General features: G+C 38.1%; 1 protein-coding gene across 1 annotated transcript in view; it reads left to right on the top strand.

Moving 5' to 3' along the window:
* The first annotated feature begins 5,248 nt into the window (after window positions 1-5,248).
* Window positions 5,249-13,799, top strand: part of LOC122790901 (cerebellin-1-like) — a 790,849-nt gene continuing 782,298 nt past the window's right edge. Inside the window, exon 1 of the mRNA XM_044058580.1 lies at window positions 5,249-5,477. The gene's annotated coding sequence lies outside the window, so the exon portion shown is untranslated. The remainder of the gene's footprint in view (window positions 5,478-13,799) is intronic.

Consider the following 13,799-nt stretch of genomic DNA (forward strand, 5'->3'; position numbering starts at 1 on the left):
CTGCTTGAAGATCTTAGAAGGCTAAAAAGGAGAGGTCCCAGCATGAAGCCCTGAGGTATACTGCAAATCACTTTCATACTGTAATTCACACTGTGTGGGTTCTGTCTTTCAGCAAGTTTGCTATCCCTCTTACAACATATGGGTACATTTTTAAAGTGTTTATGTTCTGAGTGATGCTAACAGAGGGAGTAGTGTCGAAGGCCTTGGTCAGATCAAGATACAGCATGTGAACTGGATGGCCACAACCTACAGCATCCATAGCCCTGGCAAAGATGTTTAAGAGAGTCAACAGATAGGATTTAACCCTCACAAGACCAAACTTGGTAATCAAGTCTAACAAGATTCTTGATGTCACCGTTTATGAGTTAAAATACATTCCATGGCTTTGCAGATGAGGCCTGTAATTACCTGGGTCAGTTGTAAGGCCACCCTTATGAAAAAATGTCACTACTGGTCAGGCACAAAAGCAGTAGCTAAACTTAGGTTAAACAGTTTGAGTAGTGTACCTGCAAGGGCATGTCTAACACTATTAAAGAAACACCCAGGTATATCAGGATATTTTTGGTCTTCGTTAGGAGCTGCAGTAAATGATTAATGATAGCATGAACACCATTTTTGATGAAGATACCATCTGCATCATCTGTTCTGCAACAACCACTAAATTAAATGTATTAGCTGTTGCTCTGCTTGGAACTGCATTAGTTGACATACAGGAAAAGGGTGATGCAGTCTCTTAGTATTTATTCCTCTTGCTGCGTGGACTGACACACGGTCATATCATGATCGGCACATGTTGTCAAGCAGCACTTGTTAATTAATTCTTTTGCCCATCTAGTAGGAACTACTGTATGAACTCGCTAGCCTTACCATAAATACAGCTGAAGGAACTGCTTACATGTGATCTTTAGCACCTTCCTATTTTGAAGCACTGACAGCAATGCAACCTCTCAGCATTTGCTCTTTCTGTTATATGTATGACTGTTCAGCATGCCTTATATGAGCTGCTGAGTGATTTCTCATCACTTCTTGTTTTTGTGTATATAAGTCTGCAGCATTTCTCCTTCAGCAAATGCTCTGTACCATCTCTTATCACTCCTCCTTGTCAGTGCTGAAGCTTCAACTGACTTCCCCATAAAGAAACATCCTGTCCAAATAGGTTCATAGGATGATGCTAGGCTATTGGTCCGGAGGCCCTTATAAGCCTAGCCAAGAATTTTGCCCATGTTTCCACAAAGTCATCATCTGCTTCCCCTGTCCAGCGGGGACACAGGTGGGATCCCAGAGGTGTATTTTCTGTTTCCCATCCAGTCGTCCAGGTTCCTGTTAAAGAGGATGTTACATATGACTTGATATTGCAGTTTTCTGACATAATAAGCAGCCACAAAATAGTTAAATGCATATCATGATGTTAATAACTTCCTGTTTTTATTTTTAGTAGTGATGCTATGTATTATTTGTATCACACTGTCACAGTATCCCCAAAGACCTCTCTGCTGTCTTAGCACATTGCTTGCTTACCTGCACTTCCTCTGATATGACATCTCCGAGGTCAGTTTTCACTTTGCAATACTTGTTATCAGTCCATTTTCCCACATGAATGTGTTGGTTTGTTTATTATGAAGATTCTGGGTATGTTGATTTGTTTATGACAAAGACTCCCACTTTTAATTGTGTCCTGTTTTTCCATTTTCCATACTTTCCCAAGGGGTACACATGCCTAAACACTTAATGTATGATGACACATCATAGACCACCAGCAGTGAAACAGCAATCTGCATGGGACTGCGGTGAAAGTTAAAACCTGCATGATTTATAAAGTGCAAACAGACAAGTTCTGAAGATAGAGGAGCCAACGCCAATGTTTTCCAAACTAACAACCTCTGTGCTGCTGTAAACTGGCATTTTTAAAAAGAAAAGTTCATTAAATAATAATTATCCAAATGCTGGCAGCATAGATTTTTTTCTACTGGCATATACACACTGCATTTAACACTGATACTGCCATATACACACTGCATTTAACACTGATACTGCCATATACACACTGCATTTAACACTGATACTGCCATATACACACTGCATTTAACACTGATACTGCCATATACACACTGCATTTAACACTGATACTGCCATATACACACTGCATTTAACACTGATACTGCCATATACACACTGCATTTAACACTGATACTGCCATATACACACTGCATTTAACACTGATAATGCCATATACACGCTGCATTTAACACTGATACTGGCATATACACACTGCATTTAACACTGATAATGCCACATACACACTGCATTTAACAATGATACTGCTATCATTTCATATTGTTGCACGCACTTTCAGTTTCTGGCTGACGTGTTAGTCTAAGACATGCAAACAGAGCTGATTTTGCTTACTTTGTATTGGGATTCTTTTTTACGTTTTACATGAAGGCATTTCTACATTGTTACAGAGGGCTTCTGCCTGAATGAAATTTCAGCTTGACAACTAAAATAGCTGAAACATGAGCTAGTTGAGTAAAATATGTACACATTAATTTTATCACTTAATAAAAAAACTGAGGAAAAAATGAGCATTATACATGATTTGGACCTACTTCTAAACCAAATTTGTTAACTAATTAAGACACAAGGTTCAAAGTGCTTCTTTTCAAAGGAGAGCTGGGAGTACTTCTCTAGTTAAATAACTTGCTCGGGGTTACTCCTTATGTAAACAGACAGTGAGAGACTCGAACTCCAGAATATAATATTTAGCTCTTTGGCAGATTATAGCCCTAACTCTTCACTAAACTACTATACAGATATGTTTCAGTGGGACAGGAATCAGTAAAATGCTGGCAGTGAGAAGTCTGGCAGTTTAATGTGGAAGATGAAGGCTATGAGCTAGTAATGAGCTTCTTCCTGTGGTCCTTGGTTTGATTCCAGATAGCCTTCATCTGCCTGCTCTGTGGCTCAGAGCAAGGTATTTTACCAGAATGTGCTCCTTGGTTATCTCTGAAAACAAGCTTGTGCCTGTGGTTTAACTGGTCGACAAATAAATAAATAACAAAAGAAAAATGAACCTTAAAAGTATCTGGAAAGCTGAGTAAGAATGGATAGTATAACAAGTGAATGTTAGCAGACTGCAGAAGAGTTCCAGCATCATGCTGTACCTCTCACCGTCTTAGTGCAAGAAATCCAGACAGAGCCTGACAAAATGGGAGGGGGGCAGGACAAAGACCCAACAATAGAGACATATTTTAAATACTGCCCTTATATACTTGAAAGTTGCTAGAGAACCAGGGGTTGTGTTAACATACATTTTCTGAAGGATTTGAAGTCTGAAACTGAAATGTATGTCATTGTTTAGTGACTTCAATCCACAGATAATCCCAGAGATTTGACAGAAAAAAACACAAATTTTATGAGGAATAGACCAAAAATATGAGGCGAAAATCTGGGCATTCTGGGAAAATCTGGACAGTTGGGAAGTATGACAGAACAGTCAGCAGTAAAACAATTAAAACTCAAAACAGGTTATAGTGGAATACTGCAGTGAAAGGGAACAGAGTAAAATGAAATCCTCCTGAAACAAAGTAGAAAAACCTATTGTATTTGTAGTATTACAATGTAAAAGTTAAGTTAGTAGTTGGAAACACTTTTATTTTATTTATGATTTTGCCCAATGGGCTCAACAGAAGTGTAATTTGCTTTTCATGGGAGACACAAGAGCTCATGGTAAGTTAAAAGACTTGCGGATGATTATGTAACATTAAAAGAGTAAAGCTAGATACACGGTATGGTAGCTATCATCTCACAACAGTTAATGTGCCATGAACTGTCTTACCAGCAGAATATTAAAGAGACGAATAAGGTTAGATGAAATTGTATTAGCACACAGTGAAATAGTGAAGTGAAATGTAATTATAGTAAATGTCTACAATGATATCATTTTATTATATAAGGCTGGAATTCCTGATACACCACAAAAGTAAGCCCTGTTTATAAGCTGCATGTGTAGATTTGATGTGCTTTCATATGTTGCAGCCAAGTGGCAGTCATAGATCAGTAAAGCCTGTTATGTACAACTAAAAGCGTCTGTGGAGATGCTCCACTTTTGGTATTGGATAGTGTAGTTTCACACTATGTTATCTACAATAATCTTAAAGTTGCGTACTATAAAAATGTAATATACATGCTGCAGCTCATATTTCCAGGTTGCTGATGTTTAAAAGTGATCATACTTGTGTACCTAAAATGAAGACATGCTATCAGTAAAGAAGAACTTAATACATTAAGTGATTGCATTGCTATAATAAAGAAGTAACAATGGCATCAAGTTGTAATGACTGCCAGCAGTGAAGCAGTTAAAGTGACACAAAGTCACAAAGAGAGCGGTAATACAGGTAAACATGACATGAACATTCCATTCTACAGTTTAACTAGACACGGGGACATCAACAGCAAATTAATTAACGTAAGAGGAGGCCACCCTGGCAGTCAGTGCTAAATCAGTTCAGCTGACACACTGATGTCAATGAAAGGGTTAATGAGAACCTCCTGACAGCAGTAAAACAGTTAAAGTGACATGACTTTGCAATGGCAGGGACATGACAATGCAGTGACAGCAGGGAAGGGACAGAAATGGCGTATTTGTTACACTTGTCAGTGACAAATCACTTAAACGAGATAACATGCTTTACTGCCAATCAGTAGTGAAACAGTTAATTCTGGTGCAAGGTTGCAGTGCTCAGACAAAGCACTTCGTGATCAGTTTTGTAACACATTTAATTGCCTTTGTATTAAAATCAAATAAGTTACTTAAGTGTTGTATTACTTCAACAACAACAAAAAAAGCTATTAACACAGAATGCTTATGTTAATTTTCACTAGATTTTTGGTTAAATCGATTTAAGAGTAAATAAATTATCAGTACCGAAGCAGTTATGGTAATGGGTAGGTGCTAGCTGTAATTCTGAATTTCATATACCTCAGCATTTGTATCAGTAGCACAAGAGTTAATCCTCTCACCTGCAGATGTAGTTGTGTGTTGGGAAGAATGACTGTTTGCAACCCTTTAATAATCATCAGCTAAGGGTTAAAAGATAGAGAGAACGAAGACATATCAGTCTTAAAGGGTCTCTGAAAAACTGCCCAGACTGTGCATCTTTAAAGAGCTCCCACTGTGTTTGATGAAGTTGCCTGCCTTGTGCCCCAGGGATCCTGGGAACCGTGAAAACTCAATCCAAGACAGTGTTCAGTGAAGAGGAAGGTAGCTGTGTTTGTCTATGTGCTTGCGCGTGTGCAGTATCTGCGTGTATGCTGGGAGTGAGAGCTAGGAGTTAGAACCACTAAAGCAATCAGACAGAAAGCCGGGGTTGAACAACTTCAGAAAAGCTAAACCCAGATCTTGAAGATGAAAAGGAGTGTTCCCTAGCAAATGTTTCTCTTCAGAGTGCCAAAATAAGAACGTTCCACTTAAAGTGCTGGTGAGTAGAAGGTATTGTTAGTATATGTATATGTATGTGCATACTTATTTTATATGAATCAGGATGAAGACAGATCTAATAATGTAAGGGTGCAATTTTACAGCAGGAACAGTGGTCTCCTTTACAACTAAGTACACTTTGGGTTGATATTAGTAGGTGAAAATTCAAGGAAAAAAACTGTATTTTGTAGGGCAGGTACAGTGTCAGCAGGTGTAGTGCAGATTTTCTTATAATGTGACAATTCCATATCTTTACTAGAAGGTGCGACAAACACAATACATGTGAATGTTAGTACGCAGAATCTTGACTAGGGGGTGAAGCAACAAATTTACTTTTACAGCAGAATGAAATTAAAGACCATAAACTAGACTTAAGAAAGTCATACCATTTCATTTACTGCAGGTTAAATAAAAACAGTTGTGTAGTTCTCACCTCCAGGGAACACTGTCCTCAGATTAAACCAGATACGATGAAAAAGCATTCTGATAAGGCAATGCAATTGCTAACAATGAAAGGAAATGGTCTGACTATACTAGAGATTGAAGTTATCAACATAAGCCAGAAGTTAGACTTTTGTAAGAAAAAATCTTCAGGCTCCCTCATCATTGTTAGTCAAGAGCTGAGTACAATTCAAAGATGAGAGGCTTGTGTCACTACAGAAAGAAGCATTCTGTTTGCGCATCATGCTGGTACAGTGTAGGCTAACAACTCTAGTGGAGTAGTTAGTGTTTGTAAAAGGTAACGGACTACAAGCACTATGTGTAAGCAAAGGGTCTGGTGAAGTACTGTATAGTATAAGCAGGAACAATGTAACCGGCAAATGTGGTGAAAGGTGAGGTAGAGCCATCAGTGGAGTAAATGTAAGGGGCTGGCAGTACTGGTGACAGAAGTTCTCCAGCTGTAAGGGTCTGCTGCAATATAGTGCAAGCTGATATTGTGCAGACATTATACTGTGGGATACATTTGCTGCTAATGAAAGATGAGGAACTGTCAGAAAGGGAGATTAGAACTCTGTGCCTAAACACCGAATGAGATGCAGTACAATGCAGTACAAGATGACACATCGGTGGTTTCTCAGCCTGTGATGGAATTATTGTTGGCAGACACTACCTATTGAGCAGAACAAGTAGTGCCACATGCCAATGAAAAACTCTAGCACTAAGGGCCAGTAAAAAGAAATATCAAAAGTATGATAGAGAGGCGTCATGAGACATACCTGTGTTGATGTAACTGGTTATGTAGAGCACAGCTGGTGTTTGTAATGATCTGTCAAATATCTCTAATTCAGCCCAGGCAATGTTTACAAGGTAATGCCTGAAATAATATAGGTACGACCCAGCAAAGAATATTAAGATATTGTAATAGGGAAATGTGAGACGTGTATGTGTGTGTGTTTATATCGGAATGGTGCAGAATTCAGTAACATTTTCTTTTCTTTTCATCATAAGTCTTTTTTTTGTCCTGCTTAACAGCTTAACTAGCTCAGCAGCAACCGCAGCAAATGAAATTGTGGGCCCCGTGTGGGGCATGGATATAGGAAAAGAGGGGGTAAAATAAAAGGTAATTCTAAAAATATTAGCACATATAAACAGAAATAAAGCCATAACCTCAAATCTATGATGTTTTCATTGCAGCTGTGCTGTATTTATTATGCTACTTGCCAATATTTGCAATGCCCACATAATCAGTCTCTCACCCAATGTTACAAATATCTGACTGATTCTGCACTACAACTTGAAGTATTTGCACATCACCCCTTGACAAAGACACTTCAACACTGGTAAACTGTAGTCATAACCTGTTAATCTAGCCAGCTCTAGTAACTAACAATTAAATATATCATACTCATGTATGTGCAGAACAGAACCATAAAACTGTTAGTTTACTTGCAGTGTCACATAACGTCCTAAATATTAGACATACATAGCATGCTGCTGACGTGCACTTGTCATTCTGTTAATCTCTGTGATGTTCTACAAAAAGAACAACCAGAAATGACTTATTTTCCAGATACAGTACAAGTGGTTCTTTTAACAGAACAACTAAAAAAACTCACCCGCTTAGTGTTACTTTGGTGCCAAATCACATAGCAACATTTCCATCTCCCCTTATTTGTCTGTTTATATTTAACATAGTTTTTTATATGCAACGTTTGAAAAAAAAAACATCTACCAAGTAAGGATTATACAAGAACATATAAAATTTGTCATTCGCTTCTCTGTCTCTATGCTTTTCTTTATTTGATTTTAACAAACTAGTGTGTGCGTGTGCGTGTGTGTGTGTGTGTGTGTGTGTGTGTGTGTGTGTGTGTGTGTGTGTGTGTGTGTGTGTGTGTGTGTGTGTGTGGCCTATAAGCTTGGTTTTATACATATTTTAAAATCCTTCCTAATAAAGCACTCCTTCCACGAGCGGCCCTATGGCTGCCTTTCTTTGCTCTCTACACACAAAACCGACTTTGGTTGCCCACAAGGATGGCATTATGATTTCAAGACAGCAGCAAGACAAGGCAGGGCAATTGTACTTTTTTTCATATTGTAATTGGAGTTTGTGGTGTGGACACTTGTACAAATATTTAGCACTTTGCTAAAAAGGCAATTTATGTTATATTTTACAAAAAATACTGTATGGACTCGTATCAGCTTTATTTTTTAAGGAAAATGTGTATGTCTGTAAAAATGCAATTACAATACAGAAAGACTGCCTGCTTTTATTTCAGGAATAAATATCAGTATATGGAAACCACCCAAATGGTTTAAGAATATCCATGCCTGCTGTGCTGTGAGTTATTGTTACCAGAGGAATTAATTATCAGTAAACATCTGTTATGAAATGTACCCAACCACCTTGCAAAGCAGGAGAAAGTGCTTGTACTTAAGAATAACCTAATCATATAAAAAATGGCAAATGCACTTTAAATTAAATCTTAAAATGAGGCACAGAAAGCCTGACACCTTTCATTATGCGTACCCTTTAGAAACAACATCAGTACATTTATATTGGGTGGAGTGGAAGAGATGTCTTTATTATTATTATTATTAATTTGTATGTTGATATTTTCACAAACCAGTCCCATCAATGCTGGATTTCTTCCAAATGCTGACCCTGTTAAAATTTTTAATACCGTTAAACACAAAGAAGTTAATTTTATTCCGGGTGAACACTATATGATTAAATACCCACATTTTATATATTTCAGCTTTGATTTTAACTTAATTAACACATTGAAAGTATTCTTCCAAAATAAATTGAATTGCAAGATATTTACAAATTTATATGTGTATTTATTTATTTAATAACTGAATGCACAGACTAATTGGGCAATCCATTTCAGACACTCTTCAGGCACACGGAAATAGAGTTTTAGCTGCAGAAAGCAATAAAAGATATGTCAAACCCATTTATAATGTGGAATATGCATAGTGGTGTACAAGAAAAATGGGAATACAGCAACATGGAGGTAGCACAAGGCTTTATCAGTAATCATATGCATCTGTCTTCATGGCGATGTTAAAACCTTGACTATAACCCAGATTATCCACCTATGACTACCAGTTTGGATGTTTAGTAGATCTGCAAGGGGAAATGGGGGTGATTGTCTGATGCTGGCTGGGGAAACCGTTAGATTCTGTTGCTCTACTGACTCCTGGTGGTGACCAAATGAAATTACAGGCACTGAATTCTGGTGTGGGCTTGACCTTGCCAAATAGTAATACAGTGCTTTAGCCAGGAAAGGTCATGTGTACAGAATATTAGCCAAGTCCACAGTCCAGCATTTCAAGTCCCACTTTAGAAGTGTGTAGGGAGAATTATTGGGGATAATTAGTGTATAAAATTAAAATCTCAGTAGTCCACCATTAGCAGTGTCACTGTCACCAAGGAGGCTAACCTATCTTCTAGCAGTCAATGTTTAGTGAGAGGTTTCAATTCTTGCTTTTCTCCACTGGGTTAACCCATTCCAGAGGAATTCTGAACACTTTGGCATGAAAAGAGAAGAGCCTCTCAGATGGATGACAAGAGTAGTTGATGGTCAAGGTAACTCACTGAACTTAACAGAATTATAAATAAAATAATAAATAAATCAACAGCTATGTGCAGCTTTAAAGTTCAGATGCATCTGTAATGTATGCACACAGCTTGAACATACAAATACACATACATATGTAAAGACATAAGGGAGGGTCATCAGACTTTTTATTTATTTTTATTTATTTTCATTTGTTAACTGAGATGGTTTGCTTATGCAAAAAATAGCCTTTTTCAGCAGAGACTCAGGAAAGGCAAGCTTCACTATAAAATAGAATCAATAGATGTGTAATTGTAAACAAAACTGAAGCATTAAAAAAGTATATCTACAATCATTAAAATTAAGATGTTTAAGGAATATGATTTCAGACAAATAACATATTTTTACTATGTTGTCTGTTAGAGCTTATTCACTGACTTTTCTGCCAAGGAGGGCATTGAATTGTTTTGGATCCTTGTAACAGTCTGCATGCATGGCAGTCTGTTCTGCCAAAGCAGTCTAGGACTGAGAGTGATGTCCATTGGGATGCAGTTTCTTTACATACCCTTCTCACACTAAACATACGGGTTATATGTGCCTGATCTGGCCGCGACTACTGCCTTGCACTAGCTGAATATCTAGTACTTCTGGTCACCCAGCGACGTGGAAAAGTGACCTACTGTTAGGTTAATGTGGCATTATTATTACATTCCCCAGGTAACTAAAATACCACATCTCAATGATTACTTGTATAGTTAAACATTTTATTCTTGCCTGCTCTACAACAGCAGTTTTATGATGTTTTAGCTAGGAGTATTGACTAACACATGCTGGGAGCATATTCTGAAACTGCAGCCTTATTTAATAAATACTTCAGCAATGAAGGAAAGCTATCAAAAGTTCTTTTAGTGAAGCAATTCTGTAGTGTAGTGAAGGCCAATCTGTTATGTCAAAAAACGAACTGTGTTGTTATCAAGTACCACAGTTCCTGGAGCAGTGTAGCTGCAGAGGTATTATACATATGTGGGACCAGGGGTGTAGCCCCCTACAAATTATGTTGGTTTTGTAGCTTTTGTCTGTTACTTTTCAACAAGTAACATTTTGTGTTGCGTCTCAGTGCATTCCTGCACTGATTAGTGCTTCTTTGATCTTTTTTAGGTAGGAAGATTTAGTGTTTTGGTTTTAGTGTGCTGACATGAATCCTTTCATACATGTCCTTGCAAATCTCCTTCAGTTTATTCCTTCTGTCAGTACTTAGCCGCCCTGTAAATATTAATAATATGCATCAAGGGTCCACGCTATGACAGCCTAGAGAGTCGTAGACTCAATGCATGGCACGGCATGTCTTGTTATTGTTTATGAACTTTTCTATGGTGCACAGTGATGGCTATACATATGCCTGTCTCACACTATAGATGAATATGCCTTCTGTCTGATCGGACACCCCTCCCCCACCATTCAGCTGCACTCTGTCACTTGGACCTAGGCTTAGTTTCAAATTGAAGTCACCACTAAGACAAGGAGAAGACTGTTCTTCCAACAGATCAGTAATGACACTAGTGACACTTATATTTTAACAGTAACAGAACTCGGTACCAGCCTTACAGCTCTCAACTATCTAGTTCTTTTTCTTCTCTTTAGCAGCCATCTTTACTCAAGAAGCAGAAAGCTCAAATGTTGAAGGGGAGGGCACTGAATGTCCAGTTTATTTTTTATATTATTCACTTGTTAAAAGAGGGCGGCCACAGTGGTGCAGCGGTTAGTATTGCTGCCTCACAGCAAGAGGTTCGCTGATTCAATCCTCGGCTGGGGTGCCTTCTGTGCGGAGTCTGCATGTCCTCCCTGTGGTTGTGTGGGTTTTCTCCCACATCCCAAAGACATGCTGTAGGTGGATTGGACACTCTAAATTGGCCCTAGACGTGAGCGTTTGCATGTGTGTGCCTTCTGTGGAAGGTTGGGCGCCAGGCTGGCAACTCGGCACTGTAAAACTCCACTGCCAGTCATGAGCAGACAGGTGATCCACTGTGGCGACCCCTAAAAGCCAAAGAATAAGATTCACTTGGCAAGATAAACCAACTATTTACAAGTGTCTTGTATCAGGGCACCTCAAAACTACTGTCTGGTTAACTTGATTTTCACAGCACAACAGAGTGGCCAAATGTTTTGTGGCCTTAATGATGTTATTTATTGTGTACTTGGCATTGCCTGCTATAAACAATGTCAGAGTTTTACCTTTCTTGTCAAAATTCAGGTGTAAATATCAAACATGCATGCTGAAAGGTTTCATAGACAGTCATGTGCCAGAGTTGTTGTGCTTCCAAAACTGAAGGCTGTGTACAAAAAGGGAACATGCATGTGATTGTATTTTAATTAAAATCCCATAGCAGTCTTTATTTCTTTATTGCTAATGTGTTTCCTTTTTTAGTTTAATAACTAAAACGTCTTGGACATAATTCTAGCCAAGGCACTGTGTGAAACAACCATTTCAATGGAAGCTGACAAACCTTGCATTTCCACTTCTGTGATGTCATAGAACTATATTGCTTAACAACAGCAGTGTTGGCCGCATCAATCATGAGTGGCATCAACAGTACCCACACGAGAACAGTGCTGATGATAATGTTATCTTAAGGATGTTCAATGCAACCACAATGACCATCCTTTATCAATAAATGCTTTATAAATAGCAAATAGGCGACAGTGGAGATAGTCGTGTGGAATCAAACTATCAAAGATGGCAATGAGAAGAATTTTTTTTAACTAATGAGAAAAATTTGATTTTTAAAAAGTTTCTTCCTGAAATTATCTTTCAAATGAGAGTTGATAATTTTCTCTGCTCGTGTTCATGAAGTTAGAAAGAGTTATAAAAATTTAATGTTGAACATCTGCCATAAAGTCTTAATAAGCAGTGTCATGAACTCATGTTGAATTTTGCAAAGACACGCTAACACTTGTCATTTTGATATATTCAGCACAGATATTTAAAACTGTCACTTCTTGACAGCAAGCTGTGAATGTGAGAGCTGTCATTTTTCAGGATATATATGGAACAGGTACACTAGAGCAAACATTGCTGATTCAGTCTCTTAAGACCAAGAAGATAAATGTGAAATCTTCTTCATAAGCCCCCCACCCCCACTGCATATGACATCCCTGAAGTCCTAGCAAGTTAGGGTAACTGTCAGCCTTGTTAACAACAGCATGTCTGTGTGAGGTGTGCTCTAATGCATCTCCATTTTACATCATCACGGTCAATATCCTACCCTAAAAGAGTTTTCAGATAAAAAAGTACTTTTTCATGGTTACTAAACATACTTCTTTCAGGACAGAAGTAACAATTTTCCTTACCATTTCATTTCCCAATTGAGGGAATAAGAATGCTGTACTAAATACCTGGGGTAAAAAAAACTGAATACCTGGGGTAAAAAAGTATCAGCACGTAGCTGTCATGGTGCCTTCCTTCATTATACTCCAGTTTAGAACAGATGTAAAACCGAGGAGAAAGAATGCTGAGCCTGCCTTAAATATCACCATTTGTAGCACATTCTGAGAAATAACTATTTGATTCTGAGAAATAACTATTTGATTTTAATAGTATATTGTGAATCAGACATTTGTTTAACAATTGTGTAGTTGACAGTGACTGTAGCAAAAGCTGCGTAAAAGTAGCTGCCGAAAGCTTCAGTGTTCAGATTCACCAGTTAGTTCATTTACATCGGACAGACAGACATCTAATTTCAGACAGCTTTCAGTATTGGATTACATTTTGTGAACAGAAAAAGAAAATGCACTAGTTTGTAACTGTGAGGTTTTGTTGTATGAACAATAGATGAGCATACAACATTTTATTTCCACAGCAGTATTTTATACTGATGGGGTAACACTGTCTGAACTAGTATTTTATCGCTTTGGATACAGGTGCATCTATTAGGTCAGCCTGCACTGTTTTATTGCTGCAGAGTTGGAGCAACCAAAATGTAGGCAAGTGATCGGTATTTTACTGCTGTGAGGTTTAAACATTTAAACAGCAAGGGAAGGTGCAATATTTGGTTACTTCAAATTATAGCCACATGAACTAATATGTAGTATTTTTTGGCCGTGAAGTATGCATAACTGAGCAGTAAGTGAGGATGTGCAGCTGTATTCTTGTGAAGCACGAGTGCAAATGATACTTCATGCTGGGGGAAGATTTACTTGTGCCATCCCTGGAAAGTGCCGGGAATGGTCTGAACATGGCAAAGTAATAGCATCAATAAGTGGTTAGTGTACTGGGGGAGCGGACTCTTTTCCCAATATGTAGAAGCTACAAACATGACTAC

This window comes from Protopterus annectens, chromosome 16.part0 (assembly GCF_019279795.1).
Source record: "Protopterus annectens isolate FY-2018-M chromosome 16.part0, PAN1.0, whole genome shotgun sequence".
NCBI classification, from domain to species: domain Eukaryota; kingdom Metazoa; phylum Chordata; order Ceratodontiformes; family Protopteridae; genus Protopterus; species Protopterus annectens.